Genomic DNA, 23,139 nt, shown 5'->3' with positions numbered 1-23,139 from the left:
TCTAACCTCGGACTGAGGGCCATTAAGGCCTTTAATACACTTAAGAAGGCCTTTTCCTCCTTTTCCTCTTTTCCTCTGCTTCCTCTGCAGTTTTGGTCCAGCCTGATGTCAATAAGCTTTGTGGTGGACACTTCTGAGGTAGGGGTGCTCTCCCAGGGTTTCACCACTCTAACGCATTTGAGGCCTTGTGCGTTTTTTCTCTGAAATTCTCTTCACCAGAGTTCAATTATGACATCAGCAATCATGAACTTCTTGCAATAAAGTTAGCTCTGGAAGAGTGGAGACATCTCCTTGGGGGAGCTAGTCACCGATTCACTGTGCCTGCTGACCATAAGAATCTGTTGCAAAACAGTTGCAAATCATGCACACGGGAGTGATTCAAACATATCACCGAGCAGCTGTAAATACTCGGAGCTCGGCCCGAGCATACTCAGAACAGAACATACTCGCTCAACACTAATTATTAAAGAAGGTGGCTACCCCACTTGTGACCCAGTATACTCCTCTTCCTATTCTGAGAGATAATACTGAGGAATTTGAGATAGAAAGTATTGTGGACTCTCTTAGAGTTGGGAACTCTATTCAGTATTTGATGTATTGGAAGTGTTGGAAGGGGTACAGTCCGGAGGAGATGTCATGGGTCTCAAGAGGTAATATACATGCCAATTTATTATTTCAATAAGAGGTTTCCAGACAAGGTGGGCAATGAGAGCCCAGAGGTCTCTTCTAAGGAGAGACTTACAGTTAGTAACCATGGTTCTGTTCTCCTACCTGGGAATGGAGCAGGTCCAGTGCTACACCACTCCAGTCACAGGTGCCACCACTGTCCTGACTCTAAAGGTGGAGCTACTACGCGTGCATGGACACTGGCCCAATCTTATGGAGCATCTCCTTTTGGTTTTGTAGATTGTGTGAGGACACGGGACGCTGTGCCGCTCACTGATTTCTCCAGTTGCCAGACAACACAGAAAGCTGTGGTGTCTGACACTATGCAGTGGTTTGATGTTATCCATTCTGCTGTTCAAACTAGCAGGTAGTGGCTGTCTGGGGATGATTGGGAGGTATTCAACACTTGATAATTAGGCGGGCTATTTATTCCTGCTCCCTGCTCAGTCATTTGCTGTTTATTGCAGTTCCTATGTGTTGGGGTGGTGAGAGGTCCTAGCATTAGTTTTTCTATCTTTTCTGGGGTTTTCTCATTTTCTCTCTAATTACACTTCCTGATGTTATTGCAGAGGTACTCTGGTACTGGTTCTTGACTAGACACCGACCGTGTCACCAGACGCCAGCTGTCCGGCAACAGTGGACCTGGTAAGGGCCCTGTCAAAGTCCCTCTTCAATTTACTGAGAGCTGGGTAAACAGTATTCCCGGACCTCAAGGGCTCACCTAGCTTGGCAGCTTGTGCCAAGTGCATTAGTGGCTGCCCATTTGCTGGTTTGATGCCAGTCTTGCTATGTCCCCCTGGAAAGTGCAAAACAGGAACTAGCCTGATTTCCGTATGTGTAGTTAGGAAGCATTTTTTCCATTAATATGGGGCAATTAGCTTCTGCCTTATGGGTTTTTTGCTTTACTCTGGTCAACCTGTTACATTATATCTTGAACTTAATAGACTTGTGTCTTCTTTCCACCTTAACCCTCCATCAGAGGCAGCTTATCTGATAGGCATAAATTAGTTTTGTTTCTCTCTCCTCTCCAAATTATCAGAAAATCTCCCCCTTCCTTTTTATTTTCTGTCTTTACATGCTCTTTAAAAGCTGATCTCACAGTGTTACAGCAGACCTTCTGGAGAGCAGATCTGACCTTTGTGGCTTCTCACTCATCTCACATTTGAAGGTTAGTATTTTCTCTTTTTAGTCATCACAATAGTTTGTTTAGCTTGTTTATGAATGAATAATGTGAAGTTTGTGGAAATAAGCAGGATTTTCTTATAAAAAGAGGATAGGCTCTAAGGCTCATTGCTCACTAACATGTCCCCTCTCTCTCTCACTTCAGATTCTCTGCTGAAATGTAGAATCTGCATTAGCCGAAAAGTTTTTGTGTTAGCCGAAACACCAAGCACTGGCCAATGGTCATCTTCTTTGCGATGTTCAATGTGGGTGATATCAATTCACAAGTGATTTACCTTGGCAATCAACTGGAACAACAGAGTAGAAGAATTTACCTGAAAACATTGGTTAATGAACTGGTGAGTGGAGAGTTACACCGAAGAAGTCTGAAAATGAGTGAAAGCTGCTAGCCTGATTGAAAGCTGTAAGAGTTAGCTGTTAGAGTGAGAGTGAAGGCTGCTAGCCTAGAGTTAAGGTTGCAAGCCCCTCTAGCCTGCAAGTCCGACTGAAAATATTTCATCCCAAAGATGATTGAGAAAAATCAAAACCTCTCCCACCTCCCAAAAGAAGTAGATGCACCACCTGCACCGTTGAATCTAATGACACAAGGATGTCAAATTATGAGTGCAAAAATGTCACAATGAGATCTGCCTGTCCCATGAAAATATGATCTGCCTGCCTTTATTCTCTAAGTAAGTGTAACTGTGTTTTTTCTGCTGAACATGTAACCTCTGAATCTGAGTGAATAGTAATCAAGTAGCATATAAGTACATTGCCATAAAGTTTTTTTTCCTAATTTTAATGTTTAGTAATACTTTTTTCTTGAAAACTGGATGCTATTTGGCAGTATTTGGCAGTAGTTTGATACTTTTTGTTTTAATATGTTTATGATTATTCAATTTTTTTGCCATCTGACTTTGTGTACTCTTTTTAATACATCTCTATGAAGGTCACTGATTACTTTAAGAGTTCTGAAATTGAGATAATTAGATATTATAGATGGTTTTATAATCTGTGCCTGTCAGGCACACTGCACCTGAACTTGGGTGTGCCAGAGGTGCGTCTGGCGGAGGGTTAAAACTATGAATCCAAAAATATATGGTGAATAGTTCCCATTCCTTTTGATATCTCAGAAATAGTTGGGAAACATTTATGCAATAAGACTGTTGTATCATACCAATGTGTGATGATCTTATATTGATATTCTTTATAGTAAGCTTCTACTGCTCAAGACCAGATGGTCTGCCTGACAGGAAAGGGAAGCTCCCAAATCAAATAGTACTCCCACTTAGACATGACTGATGACTGATTTATTTTGCAGGTGGGTTGGTCAGTAACCAAGACTCTCATGGAGGGGTTCTTTTCTTAAGCTACTGGTATTTAGTCTAATTTAGTAAGTTCTTTTTCACTTGAAGGACCAGAAAGGTAAAACATTCTCTGGAAAGTGGATCCACAATGTCTGCAAAATAAAATTGATGAGCATTGTATGTCAGGTCATGGCTGACATCAGGCTATCAGATAAGTATGGCACGAAGAAGACAGAGGTCATTGCCAACTTTGGAGAAGATCAACATGTATTTATTATAACTGACCAACAAGATATCTTTGGTAAGCGCTGTTGGGCCTAATATCTGTATTGGTGGGCTGGCTGAGGCCATCAACCATAATTAATGAATAAGGATTGAAGGAGGCCATCCACAAGTTCTCGATCTCAGACCACTTTTTGTACGCCAATAATGAAAACCAGTATGTGATCTGACGATGATTGACTGCTAAATAGAAGCAATAGACAACTGCCACAGATAACCCACCATGCGATTTTTTATCCCTAATGAGTAATGACCTTTTTGTGACACTATGGTTTTTATCGATATCAATAACATTTAATAGATAAGACAGAAATTTTACTAGATCGGTCCAATGCAGTAGGACAGCTACCTCCCTCCCAAAAATATAAAATACTAGGAGAAATTAATTTGAACAACAAAGTTTTAGTCTCCTGAAAAAGCGGAGTGAAATTTAGTATAAGGTGACACACAAGTAGGTTGGATATGTCAGCATTGTGGCTCTGTGGTTAGCACTGTTGCTTTGCAGTGCTGGGTTCCCAGGTTCAAATCCCACCAAGAACAATATCTGCTAGGAGTTTGCATGTTCTCCCTCTATTTGTATGGGTTTCCTCCCACACTCCAAAGACATCCTGATAAAGAATTTAGATTGTGAGCCCCAATAAGGACAATTAAGCTGATGTCTGTATAGTGCTATGGAATAAATGGTGCAGATAAAGTGAATAAGAAAAATAAAATAAATAAATGTGTCCCTAAACACTTTAAAATTAATTCTTACCAGAAATAATTATTTGACTAATGCGGATTTTTCAAATGTGGGGTAGGTGAGTTTTATGAAAAGATCATTTGGTTTTGCTTGTGTTCATTTTCTATCCAAATAATAAGCTATTCTTCTCAATTCTGTAAATGTGAGCTTAAATTTGGAAAGGGAAATTTTAGATTGCACAGAGTCAATAGTATGTCTTCATCAGAGAGTAAAAATTTTAACTTGTGGTCATGCACAAATATACTGTGCATATCAGGGTGATTCCTATTCGAGAAGCCAGTAACTCTATGTAAAGCACAAATAAGAGGCAAGAGGAGGTATCCCTGCCTAGTTCCTTTAAGAATTAGGATTCTTAGTGTAATTTAACTACAGCAATGGGGAGGAATAAAGGGCCTGTATGACCTGGAGAAAAGTGCATAAAAACCAAAGCGTTCAAGGGTTGCCAGTAGGAAAGACCAACTTAGTCCGGGAATACCTCCTCAGTGTCGAGGGGCTGAAGTACTGAGAACTTAGCTCTATTCACAATCACTATATTCTTACTGATATTGTTGTCTGTGTGTTCATGCATCACAAATCATCATGTTTGTTTCTTAAATTCAGAAGGTTAGAGACCAATATTTTTACCAGCATATTCATGAATACTTACAAATTTGCAGTAAGGAAAAATACAAATAATTAGCTAAATCCTTATGATGCTTGGGTATCCCTTTAATGCATGAATTAAAGAGTAACTACTGTACATTTTTTTTAAATAATTTTTACTAGCACAGAAAGTAGTTACCAAAAATAAAGTTTACATAGGGTAATGACAGTGTGAGAAGAACGAATATTCCTTGATAATGGGATTTCAATGTAAGGTAATGACTTCAGATCAAATTCCCAAATGTTATAGCCAGTCTTTACAAATCTCGTGATGGAGGACCAAGTTTGTGAGATTGCCTATAACATTTGGAAAAAAAAACATATTGAAATCCTTCAAAAAAAGAACAGTAAATGGTTGAAGACGACTATGTAAGAAAAATTAAATGGAAAGAGTTTGGAGAAAATATGTTACAAAGAATAATGGTTATGTTCTGTAGGAACTTTGTCAGAATGAAGAAACCACCATTAGAATCAGGTATTGAGGAAGTTATCTATAATGAACAGTTATACAAAATCATAATCACAATTGATGCTTTCTTCCTTTCCTACGTCACCACATAGACTATATGAAAGCTTTTCAGTACTAATTTCAATGACCCAGACCTTGCATGGTGCTTCTACTGAAGTAAAATTATATTTGCCTTTAAAGAGGACCTTTCACAACTTTACAGGAATGTACAGTTTATAAGGTCAGAAGTTGAAAAAGGTCCTCTTCAGAAGCCTTCAAAACTCAAGGAACCAGGCATGAATATATATTAGAATTTACTACCTTGACACTGCAAATAACCAGCTGTACCATGGTAGGTTTTAGAATCACTAGGTGAAGTGGATCATCCAAGCCCAAGGTCTGGGTAGGTATACGGGCCAAGGGTGTCGATGCAGGAGCTAGGTGGAGCACACTGAATACGATCAACTGAGGGACTGGAAGCTGCAGGTAGACAGATGAAATGCTAAAAACCCGCAGGGAAGCAAATGGAAAACATTCAGTGGACTGCAGGCAGGCAGGTGGTAATGCTGGAAACCTCTGATAGGCGAGAGATGTGGATTCTGGCAGCCTCCGTACCTTAACCCCTCAACCCCCAGCCTGTTTTCACCTTCCTGACCAGGTCATTTTTTTTAATTCTATCCAGTGTCACTTTATGAGGTAATAACTCTGTAATGCTTCAACATATCATAGTGCTTCTAAGAGTGTTTTAGTGACATATTGTACTTCATATTAGTGGTAAATTTAAGTCGGTAAGACTTGCGTTTATTTCTGAACTTATAAAAATTTTACATAAATTGTGAAAATTTTGCAATTTTCAAAGTCTACATTTTTATGTCCTGAAACAAGATATTTATTATCTATTTTTTGGGATATTACTAACATTTGCAATATGTCACTTTTAGTGATCAGCGAGCATGTTCGCTACTGCTTGGTGCTTGCCCAAGCATCTCACTGCTTGACATTCCTTGGAATGCAAGCGCAAGTATGCAGCCAGCCACCCACCCACCCACATGCTGCAATACTATATTGCCAAATTTTTGACAGCTGCTTGCACTTGAATTGAATGACCCCACTTTCAAAACTACACCCTTCAATGAACTTATCTAGAGCTGTGTTGAGCACCTTATACCCACAGGTACTTCACAGAATTTTATAATGTTGAGCCATGAAAATGAAAAAAATATATTTTTCCCTCAAAAAGGTTGATTTAGCCCCAGGTTGTTCCTTTTCACAAGGATAACAGGAGAAAATGGAAGCCAAAATATGTTGTGCGATTTCTACTGAGTATGCCGATACCCTACATGTGGTGGAAAATTACTGTTTGGGTACATGGCAGGGCTCAGAAGGGAAAGAGCACCAAATGAATTCTGGAGTGCAATTTTGGCTGAAAAAGATTGTGGATGCCATGTCAAATGGAAAGAGCCCCTGATATGCCAAAACAACAGAAAACCCCACACGTGACCACATTTTGGAAATTACACCTCTCGAGGATTTAATCTGGGTGTATATTAAGCCTTTTTACACACAGGTGATTCACAAAATTTTATTACATTAGGCTGAGTAAATGGAAAATGTTTCATTTTCTCCACTAAAATGTAGCTTTAGCCCAAAGTTTTTAATTTTTAAAAGGTATAATAGGGGAAATGGACCATACAATTTGTTAGATAATTTCTCCTGAGTACGCCATTACCCATTATTTGGTCAAAAACTACTTGTGAGGCACCGTAGAAAGCTCAGAAGGGAAGGAGCGCCATATTGGAGTTCATAGTTTGCTTGAATGGATTGAGGGTGCCATGTCACATTGTCAAATACCCTGAGATGCCATAACAACAGACCCCCCTACGAAGGACCTCATTTCATAAACTGCACCCCTCAATGAATTCATCTAAAGATGAAGTGAGCATATTGACATCACAGGTGCCTCACAGAATTTTATACCATTGGGTGGTGAAGAAAGAATACTTACATTTTTATCACCAAAATGTTGTTTTAGCACCAAGTTTTTAATTTTTAAAAGGGCTAATATGAAAAAATGGACTTCACAGTTTGTTGTGCAATTTCTTCTGAGTGTGCCAATGTAATTGGGAACTACTTTTCAGGCAGAATGCAAAGCTCAGGAAAGCCATATTGTATTGCAGACTGGGCAGTTTTGTTTTTCGTGTGCCATGACACCCTGAAAGAGCCCCTGAGGTGGCAGAATAGTAGAACCCTCTCAAAAGTGAACCCATTTTACAAACGAACCCTCTCAATGAATTCATCTAAGAGGGTTGTGATTATATTGACACCACGGATGTGTTACAGAATTTTATACCATTGGGCAGTGAAGACAAAATTATTAAATTTTTACCAAAAAATTTTGTTTTAGCCCCATATTTTACATTTTCACACAGGGAAATGATTAACACTGGCAACAAAATTGGTCACTCAATTTCTGCAGAATGTGGCAATACCCCATATATGGCTGTACAGTACTGCTTAGCCACACGGCAAAACTCAGGATGGAAGGGGTGCTCTTTGACTCTTGGAGAACAAATTATCGTAGAATTGTTTGCAGACTCAATATACAGAGCCCCTAAGTGCCAGAAGAGCAGAATTCCTCCTCAAGTGGCCCCATTTTGGAAATGACACCTCTCTTGGAATTTTATCTTCAGGTGTAATGAGGATTTTGACTTCATGGATGTTTTCCAGAAACAAGCAGTAGTGGATATTACAGAGAGAAAATTGCAAATTTGTCATTGTAGTGCCCGTAAATTGTAGTGCCCAGTATATTGTTGTGCCCAGTACATTGTTTCCAGCTTGTGCTTCTGGAGACATGGACCCTCTAGATTAGGCGGGCTCTAATCACTTCAGAAATGCCAAATATGTGGATGCTTAGTGTAGTTAAGGCACACTCTGGGGCTCAGAAGGGAAAGGAGTATTTTGATTTTGGAGCTCAGAATTCGCTGGATATCTTTTGGGGGGCAAATAGATTTGGAGCTTTCCAGATCCTTTGTGGTACCAGTAGCATGGTACCAGGCTATTAAATGCTGCAATCAATAATGATCATGGAATTTAGGGAGTTAAAATGCCCGGGGGTTGCAGGCATCTCTCCTGGCAGTGACAGTCAGGTCTTGGCTTTTACTTAAGCTGTGCTTCTGGTGGTGATACCTTGGGCGCAGCTCCTGGCCCCGCAAGATCGCCATGATGTACTTTACCCACATGTCAAAGATCGGGAACCCATATCCAACCAGTATGTATTGGTACGTCAAAGGTCGTGAACGGGTTATAGTTAAGATGACGTCAAAATTCTCTAGTAGGTATTGATCACAAATTGCAATGTGCTGCTCTGCAACTGTAGATAGAAGCTTGGAGACTTATTTATGTGTTGCGTCATGGTCATTCTCTAAAGTGTCACCTCTTTTAGAAATGTGTTGAAAGTCCTGTCACTATCTGTATAAAACAAATGTCCTTACCTTCTATAATAGAAGATTTGAAATATTCTTTGAAAGTGAGTTTTTTCATATGAAAACACCAAGTGGTTTTATTAGGGATAGCATTATCTATGTCAGAGTCTGAAGCTGATGTAGCAAGCCATGTGCAGTATGTCTATTAGGGCATAATTGAGAAAAGTTAAGGGTGCTTAGCAAAGGGTGCTCATCATGTTCAGAGTGAAACCAAGTAACTGGTTTAGATTTTGGCTAGTTAGAAGTATGAGGTTCTTCCCTTCTGTCTCTGTTCTTTTGTGGATAAAGGAGCTGGTATATGTGAAGTGTTTTGCCATCCTTGTGTGTTTTATTAGGCTATGTGCGCAAGTTCAGGATTTAAAGCAGAGATTTCTCCGTTTTTTCTGCATGTCTTTGGCAGGAAAAATGCTTGCTGAGGAAAAAAACACGCATTTTCTTGATTTGTTTATGTGTTTTTGATGCATTTTTTAATGCGTTTTTTGAAGACTTTTTGTACTGAAACGCATGCTGTTGGGAGCTAAATAAAGTTATTTGAAAAAAGAAATGTGAGACATTGCGTTAACCCTTGGATTACCATCACAACTGGGGTAAGTATATTAGTTAATTTAAGAATGTGTCTGTTGTATTTAAAATAAAGTGCTTGCTCTGTGTGTTTATTTAACTTTTTACTTTATTTTAATTAGGTCTGGTAATGAAAAGGTCTGATTGACACCTTGTCATCACCAAATAAAAGAGCTGGATGTCAGCTAATCCCATATACTCAATCTCATTAGCATTTCCATTCATGTAATTTCTGGGGCAGCTGAGAACTGCTATTTTTAGCACAGGAAGGTGCCATTAGCCAAACATGGTCCCTGGCTATTATTAACAGCTCACAGCTGTTTCGTTAGCTGCTAAATCCCCACAAACAGCAACAAGAAGCGCTTTGGATGCATCGTAATTTTGCTGCATTCAAAACGCGGTGTTCTATTACTTCACTTTTGTTGTTTATGCAAGTGAATCCACTGCATATAATGACACTTCAATCTGTCAAAATCTGCAGCTGAGACTAGCATATCCGCTACAGAAATTGACATGCTACGGGTGAGCTTGGGTTCGTGGCCACGATCAGGAGCCACTGTAATCTTGAAGCTGTGTTTTTGTACATCGTCAAACCTCCAGCATCCAGATGGTAAAGCATAGTGGATGGTATTTCGAGAAATCCCATGTCCATTATGCATGCATCTGAGGCTGCGCATCCGTGGACACTGACATTCAGGGCATCTTTCAGGACCGCATCATGTCAAATTTTCTTGCGGAGTCGCTAGTCTCTGCAACATAAATTTGACCACTAGAATGTATAGAATGAGTTAAATCCGCATGGTTCAGTGAACACACGTGGATTTACCTGCTTTTAATAAAATGCAACGTTTTGGACGCAGCAAAAATATGTTGAATCCAAAGCGCTGCTACATCCAGATTGTGGGCACATAGCCTAAAATTAAAAAAAAAATGGCGTGGGCTCCCGCGTAATTCTTATAACCAGCAGAGGGAAAGCTGACTGCTGGGAACTGATATTAGTAGCTGGGGAAGGGGCCATTAGCCAAAAATGTTCCCTGGCTACTAATAACAGCCCACAACTGTTTGCTTAGCCTTTATTGGGTAGATTGCAGGGGGACCCTAGAAAAAATTTGATGCAGGGTCCCCCTATAAAATCTTACCAGAAAAGGCTAAACAGAACGCTACGGGCTGATATTAATAGCTAGAGACAGGGCCATGGATCCTGGCCTACTCCGCGGCTAATAATATCACCCCGCAGCAGACCCAAATCTGTCACTTAGCCTCCGCTCTTCCCGTTGCCCTATAGCGGTGGTGAGTGGGGTAACGGGGTTGAAGTTCATGTCAGCCGTGTTTTGGCAGCTGACATGAAGCATTACTGTGGCCCAGCTCTGTGTGTCTTTAAATTCTTAGTGGGGTTTTTCCTAAAATTGGTAAGCCGTTGGACTCACTGCATACCCTATAACTGTTTAGCAGACTCTCTCCTTTCTAATGGGTACATGTCGTACTTGTTACTGTGGCCCTGCTCTTTGTGTCTTTAAATTCTAAGTGGGGTTTTTCCTAAATTTGGTCTGCCGCTGGACTCACTGCATACCCTATAACTGCATATCAAACTCTCTCCTTTCTAATGGGAATTTGTCATTGTTGTGGCCCGGCTCTATGTGTCTTTAAATTTTTAGTGGGGTTTTTCCTAAAATTGGTCAGCCATTGAACTCACTGCATACCCTTTAACTGTATAGCAGACCCTCTCCTTTCTAATGGGAACATGTCGTACTTGTTACTGTTGCCCTGCACTATGTGTCTTTAAATTGTTTGTGGGGTTTTTCCTAAATTTGGTCAGCCGTTGGACTCACTGCATACTCTATAACTGTATAGCAGACCCTCTCTTTTCTAAGGGGGACATGTCGTACTTGTTACTGTGGCCCTGCTATATGTGTCTTTAAATTCTTAGTGGGGTTTTTGCTAAATTTGGTCAGCCGTTGGAATCACTGCATACCCTTTAACTGTATAGCAGACCCTCTCCTTTCTAATAGGAACATGTCATACTCAATACTGTGGCCCTACTCTATGTGTCTTTAAATTGTTAGTGGGGTTTTTCCCAAATTTTGGCAGCCCTTGCAGTCACAGAATGGGCATTGCCACTATAGGAGACCCACTTCTTTATAATGGGAACATTTTTTTTACTGAGACCCTCCTCTGTGTCTCTTCAAAGGGGTATTGGGTTGCGTCCGAATTTTTGGCAGCCCTTGATGTCATTGAATATGAAATAAGAGTATAGGATACCCACTTGTTAATAATGGGAACAACAAAGCAAAGCCGGCTGATGGCTAACAATAGCGAGGGCCGACTACTGGCCTTTTAAGAATAGTAAGGGCCGCCTGATGGCCCTATAAAAATAGGCTTTGTGACTTTCAGAGTCCCTCCATCATAAATGAAACAGGATGTGTCTGATGATGTGTCACACACCACTTTGCCAGATAAGGTTGCAATATGTTAAAATGACATTTTGCGGTGAATGCATTTGTCTTAAAAAATAACGTAAAAAAAAAAACCAGTAGGATCTTTCTTAAGTACAAAAAATAGAGTCGCCAATGTTACCTCAATGTAATCACATTATTCAGCTCCTGTACCTCCTCCATCTTGGAAATAACCATGTCAGTCACAACTAGAGATGAGCGGTGTTCGACTAGAACTGTTCGCCAATCTCAAATTCGAGCTGTTTTGGGCAGTGTTCGAGTTGTTCGACGAACCCGAACGATTTGCAAAAAATTCGGCTGTTCGAGGTTATGTTCGATAACTGTTCGTGCACCAAAAGCGTGTCCTGCATGTCTGGCGCTATTTAGAGCACCAATCATGCAGGGATTGTCTGCCACTCACTGTAATGCCACAGCCATGGTGGTTGTGGCATTACAGTGATTGCCAAAATCGATGGGAACAGTGCTCACAGTGAAACATGAAAAGCCGGCTATTCAGCAGCGGCGTACACCGTTACCCGACAATTTAGAACCGAAAGAATAGAGCTTCACACATAGATTAGATAGATAGAAACATGTCAGTCACATATATAAGAAGTACAGTGACAGTGTTGATTACTGTACTTGTCATTTAGTGTAAAGGATTTATTAAAAAAAATATTAGTGTTTTCATGCACCGTCTCTTTAAAAAAGCCGGCCGGCAATTCAGCAGCGGTACCCGACAATTTAGAATAGAAGGAATAGAGAATCACACATAGATTAGATAGATAGAAACATGTCAGTCACATATATAAGAAGTACAGTGACAGTGTTGATTACTGTACTTGCCATTTAGTGTATAGGATTTATTAAAAAAAATATTAGTGTTTTCATGCACCGTCTCTTTAAAAAAGCTGGCCGGCAATTCAGCAGCGGTACCCGACAATTTATAACAGAAAGAATAGAGCATCACACATAGATTAGATAGATAGAAACATGTCAGTCACATATATATGAAGTACAGTCACAGTGTTGATCACTGTACTTGTCATTTAGTGTTAAAATAAAGGATTTATTTAAAAAAAAATTGGCGTGGGGTTCCCCATAATTTTAGGCTCTAGCGGAGGTTAAGCAGACAGCTGGGGCAGATGTTTGAAGCCTGGGAAGGGGTAATACCCACGGAGCTTCCCAGGCTACTAATATCAGCCCCCAGCTGAATGCCTAGCCTTTACTAGCTATTAAAATGGGGGACCCCCCAACAAAAAATTGACGTGGGGTCCCCCCTATTTTAATAGCTAGCAAAGGCTAGGCAGACAGCTGGGGGCTGATGTTAATAGCCCAGGAAGGGTGCCATGAATATTGGCCCCCTCCCAGGCTAGAAACACCAGCCATCAGCCACCCCAGAAATGGCACATCCATAGGATGCGCCAATTCTGGCACTTAGCCTTGCTCTTCCTACTGCCCTGTAGCGGTGGCAGTGGGGTAATAGGGCTGGGGTTGATGTCAGCTTATAATGCCAGCTGACATCAAGCCCAGGTTAGTAATGGAGAGGCGTCCAAGCGCATACTTGCGCTTGCATTCCAAGGAATGGGGTAGGGACAACTGAAAGCTTCACTGGGACAAGGACGAGGATGGTGATTGTTGCAAGTCTGCAATGACAGGTGCATGGCGGGAGGCATCTTCGCATGTGCCAAGGATCACTTATGATGGGCACACTCTTAGGCAGTGACCTGTGAGTCAGAGATGCTTCCATAGGTCTTCCCCAAGCTGTTCCCATGTCTTTTCAGCACTGTATGCATGTGTCTGATGATGTGTCACCCATCACATGGCCAGATAAGGTTGTAAAATGTTAAAATCACATTTCCCAGTGAATGCATTTGTCTTGGTTGAAAGCATTGCAAAAGTGCAAAAACGCATCAAAAACGCTATGTGTGAACATAGCCCAAGGTGTGAAGGAGTATTTTTGGTTTTGGTTATTTATTTTGTCTTATATACAAATCATTACCCTGGAAAGGATGTTCCTTAACATATTTCCCAGAAAAATCCATTTTGATTTAGTTTTTGTATGTTTTATTGTGCGTCCGTAAAAGTGGCATAATACTCTGACAACGTTGTTGACAGCAGTGACCTGGGAGTCAGAAATGCTTCCAGGGGTCTTCCCCATGCTGTTCCCATGTCATTTGAGCACTGCTCCCGTCTATTTGGGCAATTTGTAGGTCCTCTGCAGACCGCTGGGGAAAGCCACCAGAAAAATACTCGAGTTTCCCATAGACTTACAATGGGCTCGTTGCTCGTGTTGAGCACCCGAGTACTCCAATTTGCTCAACCCGAGCAACGAGTTCCCAAGCATTTTAGTGCTCGCTCATCACTAGTCACTTCACATCAGCATAATTTTTAAAACATATTTTTTTGTGTTAGAAAGTTAAAAGGGTTAAAAGATTAGTAGCAATTTCTCACTTTTCCAACACAATTTGCAAAAAATATTTTTTTAGGGACCACAGCCCTTTGAAATGACTTTGAGGGGCTTCTGTGACAGAAAAGACATAAATGTTACACCATTTTAAAAACCACACCCCTCAAAGTGCTCAAAACCATATTCAATAAGTTTATTAACCCTTTAGGGGCTTCAACAGAATTAAAGCAACAAGGAAGGAGAAAATGAAAATGTAACTTTTACACCACCAAAATTTTGGTTAAGCCCCAAATTATGCATTTTCAATGGGGTAACAGGAGGAAATTGACCATACAATTTGTTCTGCAGCATCGCTGATACCCCACATGTGGTGGAAAACTACTGTTAGGTTACATGGCAAGGCTTGAAAGGGATGGAGCACCCTTCAACTTTTGGAGTGCAAAACTGTCTGGAATAGCTAGCAGATTTAATATTTTGGTTGCAGATCCTCTAATATGCATAAACAGTGAAAAAAAAACACAAGTGACCCTATTGTGGATTTAAACCCCTCAAGGAAGTTTTCTAGAGGTGTAATGTTCATCTTAAACCTGCTGATGCTTCACAGAATTTTATAACAATGAGCTGTGAAAATAAAAAATCACATTATCCCCAAAAATATGTTGTTTTAGCCCCAAATTATTCAATTTCATAAGGGTCACGGGAGAAAATGGATCATCCAATTATTTGTGCAAATTCTCCTGAGTAGACAGATACCCCAAATGTGGTGGAAAACTCAGAAAGGCTCGGAAGGGAAGGAACACCATTTGACTTTTGGTGTGAAAAATTGGCTGAAATTGATAGCGGACATCATGTCGCATTTGCCGAGCCCCTGATGTGGCTAAACAAAGGAAATCTCCCACAAATGACACCACTTTCGAAACTACACCCTTCAAGGAACTTACCTAGTGCTGTGTTGACCACCTTATACCCACAGGTGCTTCACAGAATTTTATAATGTTGAGCCATGAAAATGAAAAAAATATATTTTTCCCTCAAAAAGGTTGATTTAGCCCCAGGTTTTTCCTTTTCACAAGGATAACAGGAGAAAATGGAAGCCAAAATATGTTGTGCGATTTATACTGAGTATGCCGATACCCTACATGTGGTGGAAAATTACTGTTTGGGTACATGGCAGGGCTCAGAATGGAAAGAGCACCAAATGAATTCTGGAGTGCAACTTTGGCTGAAAAAGATTGTGGATGCCATGTCACATTGAAAGAGCCCCTGATATGCCAAAACAGCAGAAAACCCCACACGTGACCACATTTTGGAAATTACACCTCTCGAGGAATTAATCTGGGTGTATATTAAGCCTTTTTACACACAAGTGATTCACAAAATTTTATTACATTAGGCTGAGTAAATGGAAAATTTTTCATTTTCTCCACTAAAATGTTGCTTTAGCCCTAAGTTTTTAATTTTTAAAAGGGATAATATGGAAAAATGGACCATACAATTTGTTACATAATTTCTCCTGAGTACGCCATTACCCATTATGTGGTCAAAAACTACTTGTGAGGCACCGTAGAAAGCTCAGAAGGGAAGGAGTGCCATATTGGAGTTCATAGTTTGCTTGAATGGATTGAGGGTGCCATGTCACATTGTCAAATACCCTGAGATGCCATAACAACAGACCCTCCCTATGAAGGACCTCATTTCATAAACTGCATCCCTTAATGAATTCATCTAAAGATGCAGTGAGCATATTGACATCACAGGTGCCTCACAGAGTGTTATACCATTGGGTGGTGAAGAAAGAATACTTACATTTTTATCACCAAAATGTTGTTTTAGCACCAAGTTTTTAATTTTCATAAGGGCTAATATGAAAAAATGGACTTCACAATTTTTTGTGCAATTTCTTCTGAGTGTGCCAATGTAATTGGGAACTACTTTTCAGGCAGAATGCAAAGCTCAGGAAAGACATATTTTAGTGCAGACTGGGTAGTTTTGTTTTTCGTGTGCCATGACACCCTTGAAGAGCCCCTGAGGTGGCAGAATAGTCGAACCCTCTCAAAAGTGAACCCATTTTACAAATGAACCCTCTCAAGGAATTCATCTAAGAGGGTTGTGATTATTTTGACACCACTGATGAGTTACAGAATTTTATGCCATTGGGCAGTGAAGAAAAAACTATTAAATTTTTACCAAAAAATTTTGTTTTAGCCCCATATTTTACATTTTCACACAGGGAAATGATTAACACTGGCAACAAAATTGGTCACTCAATTTCTGCAGAATGTTGCAATACCCCATATATGGCTGTACAGTACTGCTTAGCCACACGGCGAGACTCGGGATGGAATGGGTGCTCTTTGACTCTTGGAGAACAAATTATCATAGAATAGTTTGCAGACTCAATATACAGAGCCCCTAAGTGCCAGAAGAGCAGAATTCCTCCTCAAGTGGCCCCATTTTGGAAATGACACCTCTCTTGGAATTTTATCTTCAGGTGTAATGAGGATTTTGACTTCATGGATGTTTTCCAGAAACAAGCAGTAGTGAATATTACAGAGAGAAAATTGCAAATTTGTCATTGTAGTGCCCGTAAATTGTAGTGCCCAGTACATTGTAGTGCCCAGTGCATTGTTTCCAGCTTGTGCTTTAGGAGACATGGACCATGTAGATTAGGCAGGCTCTCATCGTTTCAGAAATGCCAAATATGTGGATGCTTAATGTAGTTAAGGAGTATTTTGATTTTGGAGCTCAGAATTCGCTGGATTTCTTTTGGGGGGCAAATAGATTTGGTGCTTTCCAGATCCTTTGTGGTACCAGCAGCATGGGTGTCCACCTCTGTCCCAGGCTATTGAATGCTGCAATCAATAATGATCATGGAATTTAGGGAGTTAAAATGCCCAGGGAGTTGCAGGCATCGCTCCTGGCAGTGACAGCCAGGACTTGGCTTTTACTTAAGCTGTGCTTCTGGCGGTGATCACTTGGGCGCAGCTTCTGGCCCCGCATGATCACCATGATGTACTTTACCCACATGTCAAAGATCGGGTGCCCCTATCCAGCCTGTATGTATGGGTACTTCAAAGGTCATGAACGGGTTGTAATTAAGATGATGTCAAAATTCTCTAGTAGGTATTGATCACAAATTGCAATGTGCTGCTCTGCAACTGTAGATAGAAGCTTGGAGACTTATTTATGTGTTGCGTCGTGGCCATTCTCTAAAGTGTCACCTCTTTTAGAAATGTGTTGAAAGTCCTGTCACTATCTGTATAAAACAAATTTTCTTACCTTCTATAATAGAAGATTTGAAATCTTCTTTGATAGTGAGTTTTTTCATATGAAAACACCAAGTGGTTTTATTAGGGATAGTATTATCTATGTCAGAGTCTGAAGCTGATGTAGCAAGCCATGTGCAGTATGTATATTAGGGCATAACTGAGAAAAGTTAAGGGTGCTTAGCAAAGGGGGCTCATCATGTTCAGAGTGAAACCAAGTAACTGGTTTAGATTTTGGCTAGTTAGTGTAACGGGTCTGTGAGGTGGAACCTCTGAGCAACTATACAAAGGGGCAGTCCTTGTAAGGAAGCGGGTGGCTCCCAGGGAAGGCGGGGAGGTAGTCACGGCAAGTGACAGTGACAGTCTCTGGGTAGAAGGGCAGGAGGTCACGGCAAGTGACGGGGACAGTCTCTTGACAGGCGGATGGTCACGGCAAGTGACAGCAGGGTAAGAGTCTCTAGACGGGCAGGTGGTTACGGCAAGTGACAGCAGGGAAAGAGTCTCTAGACGGGCAGGTGGTCACGGCAAGTGACAGCAGGGAAAGAGTCTCTAGATAGGCTAGCAGGCAGGTGGCAGGTGAGTGCTCCCAGGTGAGCGGGCAAGAGTCTCTGGACAGGCAGGTGGTCACGGCAAGTGACGGCAGAGCCTCCAGGTAGGCTAGCAGGCAAGTAGCAGGTGAGCGCTCCCAGGTGAGCGGGCAAGAGTCTCTGGACAGGCAGGTGGTCACGGCAAGTGACGACAGAGCCTCCAGGTAGGCTAGCAGGCAGGTTGCAGGTGAGCGCTCTAAGGTGAGCAGGCAAGAGTCTCTGGACAGGCAGGTGGTCACGGCAAGTGACAGCAGAGCCTCCAGGTAGGCTAGCAGGCAGGTAGCAGGTGAGCGCTCCCAGGTGAGCGGGCAAGAGTCTCTGGACAGGCATGTGGTCACAGCAAGTGACGGCTAAGCCTCCAGGTAGGCTAGCAGGCAGGTAGCAGGTGAACGCTCCCAGGTGAGCGAGTAAGAGTCTCTGGACAGGCAGGCAGGTATCAGTCAGGTATCTGGCAGGTACTTCCTGGTCCGCAGGCGGACTGATCCATAGACTGACTGGCAGGTGCTGGTAGGCAGACTGTCGGACCACAGGATAGCAAGCAGGTAAGCAGATATCAGGCAGGTATCAGGCAGGTATCAAGCAGGAATCTGGCAGGTGACTGGCAGGTAACTGGCAACGGGACATTAGGGCTGAAGCAGAGTTGAAAGGCTTTGCAACAACATTGCTCGGGCACCTCCATTTTGGAGGAGGCGCCTTATATATGGTGAGGTCCTCCGGCCATTGGCCGGGGACTCCTTAGGATGGCGTGCGCGGCTCCTTTAAAAGAGGGGAAGCGCGCGCGCCCTAAGCACAGGGGCCGGGAAGCAGCGCACGCTGCCAGCAGAGCGGGAGGAAGACGCCGGGCACGGAGCGGAGAGGTGAGGGAACGGCGTCCCTGCCTAGCAGGAGGCAGGGTTGCCGACGCTACAGTACCCCCCCCTTTAGGCCCCTCCTTTTTTAGGCCAGACAGAAATTTATCAAGGATGAGCGGGGTTTGGATGTTCTCCCGGGGCTCCCATGTTCTCTCCTCATGACCAAACCCCTTCCAATCCAGTAGAAAAAATGTCCTTCCTCTTACCCTTTTAGTGGCCAGAATGTTCTCTACCTCAAACTCATTTTCAGCGGAAACCGGAGCAGGAGGCGTACCTGTAGACTTGGAAAAAGAGTTAAGTATCACAGGTTTGAGTAGAGATACATGGAGTTAGGAATCCGCAAATTGGCCGGGAGTTTCAATTTATAGGCCACTGGGTTGATTTGTTTGATAACTTCCAGTGGGCCGATGAACCGAGGCCCTAACTTCTAGGAAGGAATCTTGAGCCGGACATATTTGGACGAGAGCCAGACCTTATCTCCAGGACGGAATTGTGGTGGATCCAGACGTCTCTTGTCAGCCTGTTTTTTCATCCGCTCGGATGACTGAAGAAGTGCGGATCTGGTACTTTCACAAATGGAGGAAAATTCGTTAACGAGAGATTCCGCAGCCAGATTGTCCACCGAGGCGGAGACGGGAAACGGGATCCGAGGATGCTGACCGAAGACTACAAAAAACGGGGATTTGGAGGAAGATTCACTCTTGTGATTATTGTAAAAAAATTCGGCCCACGGTAAAAGATCCACCCAGTCGGAATGGTGAGCATTAACAAAGTGCCGGAGGTAACTGGTTAAAATTTGGTTGATCCGTTCTACTTGGCCATTGGACTGTGGTTGATAAGCAGAAGAAAAGTCCAAGGTGACCCCCAGCAGTTTACACATGGCTCGCCAAAAACGAGAGGTGAACTGAACCCCTCGGTCGGATACGATGTGGAGAGGAAGACCATGAAGACGGAAGACATGATGAATAAAGTCTTTAGCTAACTCTGATGCTGACGGGAGACCTGGCAGGGGAATAAAGTGAGCCATTTTGGAGAAGCGGTCAGCGACCACCCATATGTCCGTACAACCGGCAGAGACAGGGAGGTCCGTAATAAAGTCCATAGCTATATGCTGCCACGGGGCAGCAGGTACAGGAAGAGGAAGGAGATGGCCGGCTGGCAGATGTCTCGGAACCTTGTTGCGGGCGCAGGACACACAGGCTGAAACAAAGTCTATTACGTCCTTGTGCAGGGTAGGCCACCAGTAATGCCGGGTAATAAGCTGGAGGGTCTTTTTCTGACCAGCGTGGCCAGCTAACTTGGACGAGTGTCCCCAGTGTAGAACCTTCTCACGATCAGGAACAGTTACGAACTTTTTACCGGGTGGAAGACGATTTAGATTCACGGGTGCCACCTGCATTACTTTGGCAGGGTCGATGATGTGTTTAGGCTCCTCCTCAAGATCAGAGAAAAAAAAGGATCGGGATAAGGCATCAGCTTTGATGTTTTTGTCAGCCGGGCGAAAATGAAGAATGAAATTAAAGCGAGCGAAGAACAAGGACCACCGAGCTTGGCGCGGGTTAATTCTCTGGGCACTCTGGAGGTAAGCCAAGTACTTGTGGTCCGTGTAAATTATTACCGGGTGATGAGCCCCCTCGAGCAGGTAATGCCACTCCTCCAGTGCCAGCTTAATGGCCAACAATTCTCGGTCTCCTAGAGAATAATTGCGCTCCGAAGAGGAGAAGAGTTTGGAGAAGAAGCCACAAGTTACCATTCTTCCGGAAGACGACTTTTGGGTAAGCAGAGCTCCGGAGGAGGAGGAGGAAGCGTCGACTTCTAGAAAGAATTGTTTGTTGCCATCCGGACGATGCAGCACAGGGGCGGAGGAAAAAGCTCGTTTTAAGGAAAGGAAGGCCTCCTCTGCTTCGGGCGGCCATTCTCTGGGATTAGCGCCCTTACGGGTGAGCGCCGAGATAGGGGCAGTCCGGGAAGAGAAGTGTGGAATGAAGAGGCGGTAGTAGTTGGCGAAGCCCAGGAACCGCTGAATAGCCTTCAACCCCTCTGGTCGGGGCCACTTCTCGATGGCAGACAGTTTCTCAGGGTCCATTTGTAGGCCGGTCTGAGAGATTATGTAGCCCAGAAACGGAAGCGAGGTCTGCTCAAAGAGCCACTTCTCATATTAAGTGTAGAGGTGGTTCTGCCTGAGCAGGACCTGATGAACGTCCCTGCGGTGAGTGAGAAGATCCGGAGAGAAGACCAAGATGTCGTCCAGGTACACCACCACGCAGGAGTAGAGAAGGTCACGGAAGATGTCATTGACCAACTCTTGAAAGACGGCGTGAGCGTTACAGAGACCGAAGGGCATTACAAGATATTCATAGTGGCCATCCCGGGTGTTGAATGCCGTCTTCCATTCATCCCCCTGACTGATACGGACCAGATTATATGCCCCACGGAGGTCCAGCTTGGTGAAGATTCTAGCCACCCTCAGACGGTCAAATAATTCAGGAATGAGCGGAAGGGGGTATTTATTCTTCACTGTGATCTGATTAAGGCCTCTATAGTCTATACAGGGACGGAGTGAGCCGTCCTTCTTTTTGACGAAAAGGAAGCCTGCTCCCGCCGGGGAGGTAGATATCCGGATAAATCCCTGGGCCAGATTCTCCTCAATATATTCAGACATGGACCGGGTCTCAGCAGCGGACAAAGGGTAAATACGCCCACGGGGAGGAGTAGCGTCGGGCATCAGGTCAACTGGGCAGTCGTATGGTCTATGAGGGGGTAATGTCTCTGCTTCTCTTTTATTAAAGACGTTGGCAAAAGACCAATAGGGAGCCGGTAGGCCGGGTAGATTGGCTGGGGTAGGAGATGGACGAGCAGGATGAACGGGAACTAAACAAGTCTTATGGCAGTCCTGTCCCCAGCGAAGAACTTCTCCGGTCTGCCAATCAAGCACGGGTGCGTGTCTCTGGAGCCAAGGTAGGCCTAGCAAGAGGGCGTGAGAGAGTCCAGGCAGAACATGGAAGCAGATGCTCTCAGAGTGCAGCACTCAAACCTGCAGAGTTATGGATTCGGTGATGAGTTGGATGGGATGTGGTAAGAGGCCCCCATCCACGGCGGCGACAGACTAGGGTACAGCCATAGGTTTGGTGGGAATGCGGTATTTCTCTACCAGGGACTGAGAAATGAGTTTTCCGGCAGCTCCAGAGTCAAGTTGAGCCAGTTCAAAATAACGGTTCTCCCTGCAGATGATAGAGACCGACAGCATTAGAGATGGAGAGGGTTTATTTCTGTCTAGGGTGACCTCTCTGAGCGATCCTAGACACAGGTGTTTCCCGACCTCTCCGGGCAGGAACGGATCCGGTGCTCCTTACTGCCACAGTAGAAGCAGCTCCCCTCGGCACGGCGAAATTCTTGATGGGTCTTAACCGTCTTGGTCTGGTCGACCTGCATAGGCTCGGGTGAGTGCGCCGGAGGAGTAACGGAGGAAGTGACGGATCTCTGGAAGGTAGGGGCAAGGCATGGAAACCTCCTCTCACGGGTGACCTCTTTGGTGCGCTCCTGGAACAAAATGTCAATCCGGGTGGCAAGTGTAATTAAGTCGTCGAGAGTGGTAGGAATGTCCCGAACGGCGAGTTCATCTTTAATACGGCCAGACAGACCCTCCCAGAAGACGGACACCAGGGCGTCGTTATCCCAGGCAAGCTCCGAAGCAAGGGTACGGAACCGTATGGCATATTGGCCCACGTTGAGACTTCCTTGGCGGAGGCGTAGCAGAGATGAGGCGGATGAAGTCCTCCGTCCTGGTTCGTCGAAAACCTTCCAGAAAGCCGAGAGAAAGGCTGGCAGATTGGACACCAGGGGGTCTCCTCTCTCCCATAGAGGAATTAGCCAGGCCAGCGCCTCCCCCGTGAGATGGGACATGATGAAGGCTACTTTGGCTCAGTCGGTGGAAAGCTGGTGTGCCAACAGTTCGAAGTGCAGAGTGCACTGGTTAATGAAGCCCCGTGCCTGACTGGGATTTCCGCCCAAACGAGGCGGGGCAGTGAGGCGGGGACCGGGAAGAGATACCATGGAATTGATGGGCAGCGGTGCTGCCGGGGTAGGAGTCGTGCGACTGGAAGCTGGTCCCGAAGATGTAGTCAGTGTGTCCAGACGGGAGTTAACACTACGCAGGTGGCTCAGGATGGACTCCTGTTGGGACCTCTGATGGGACAGTTCATGGCATAGGTCCGAGAGCGAGGGAGCTTGGGTGCCACCGGGTTCCATGGCCCGAGCAAACTGTAACGGGTCTGGGAGGTGGAACCTCTGAGCAACTATACA

This window comes from Phyllobates terribilis, unplaced genomic scaffold, assembly GCF_046119375.1.
Source record: "Phyllobates terribilis strain yellow unplaced genomic scaffold, ASM4611937v1 Scaffold_5__5_contigs__length_657084704, whole genome shotgun sequence".
Lineage (NCBI taxonomy): Eukaryota > Metazoa > Chordata > Amphibia > Anura > Dendrobatidae > Phyllobates > Phyllobates terribilis.
The sequence above is the reverse complement of the archived record's forward strand: the minus strand, read 5'-3'. Positions refer to the sequence as shown.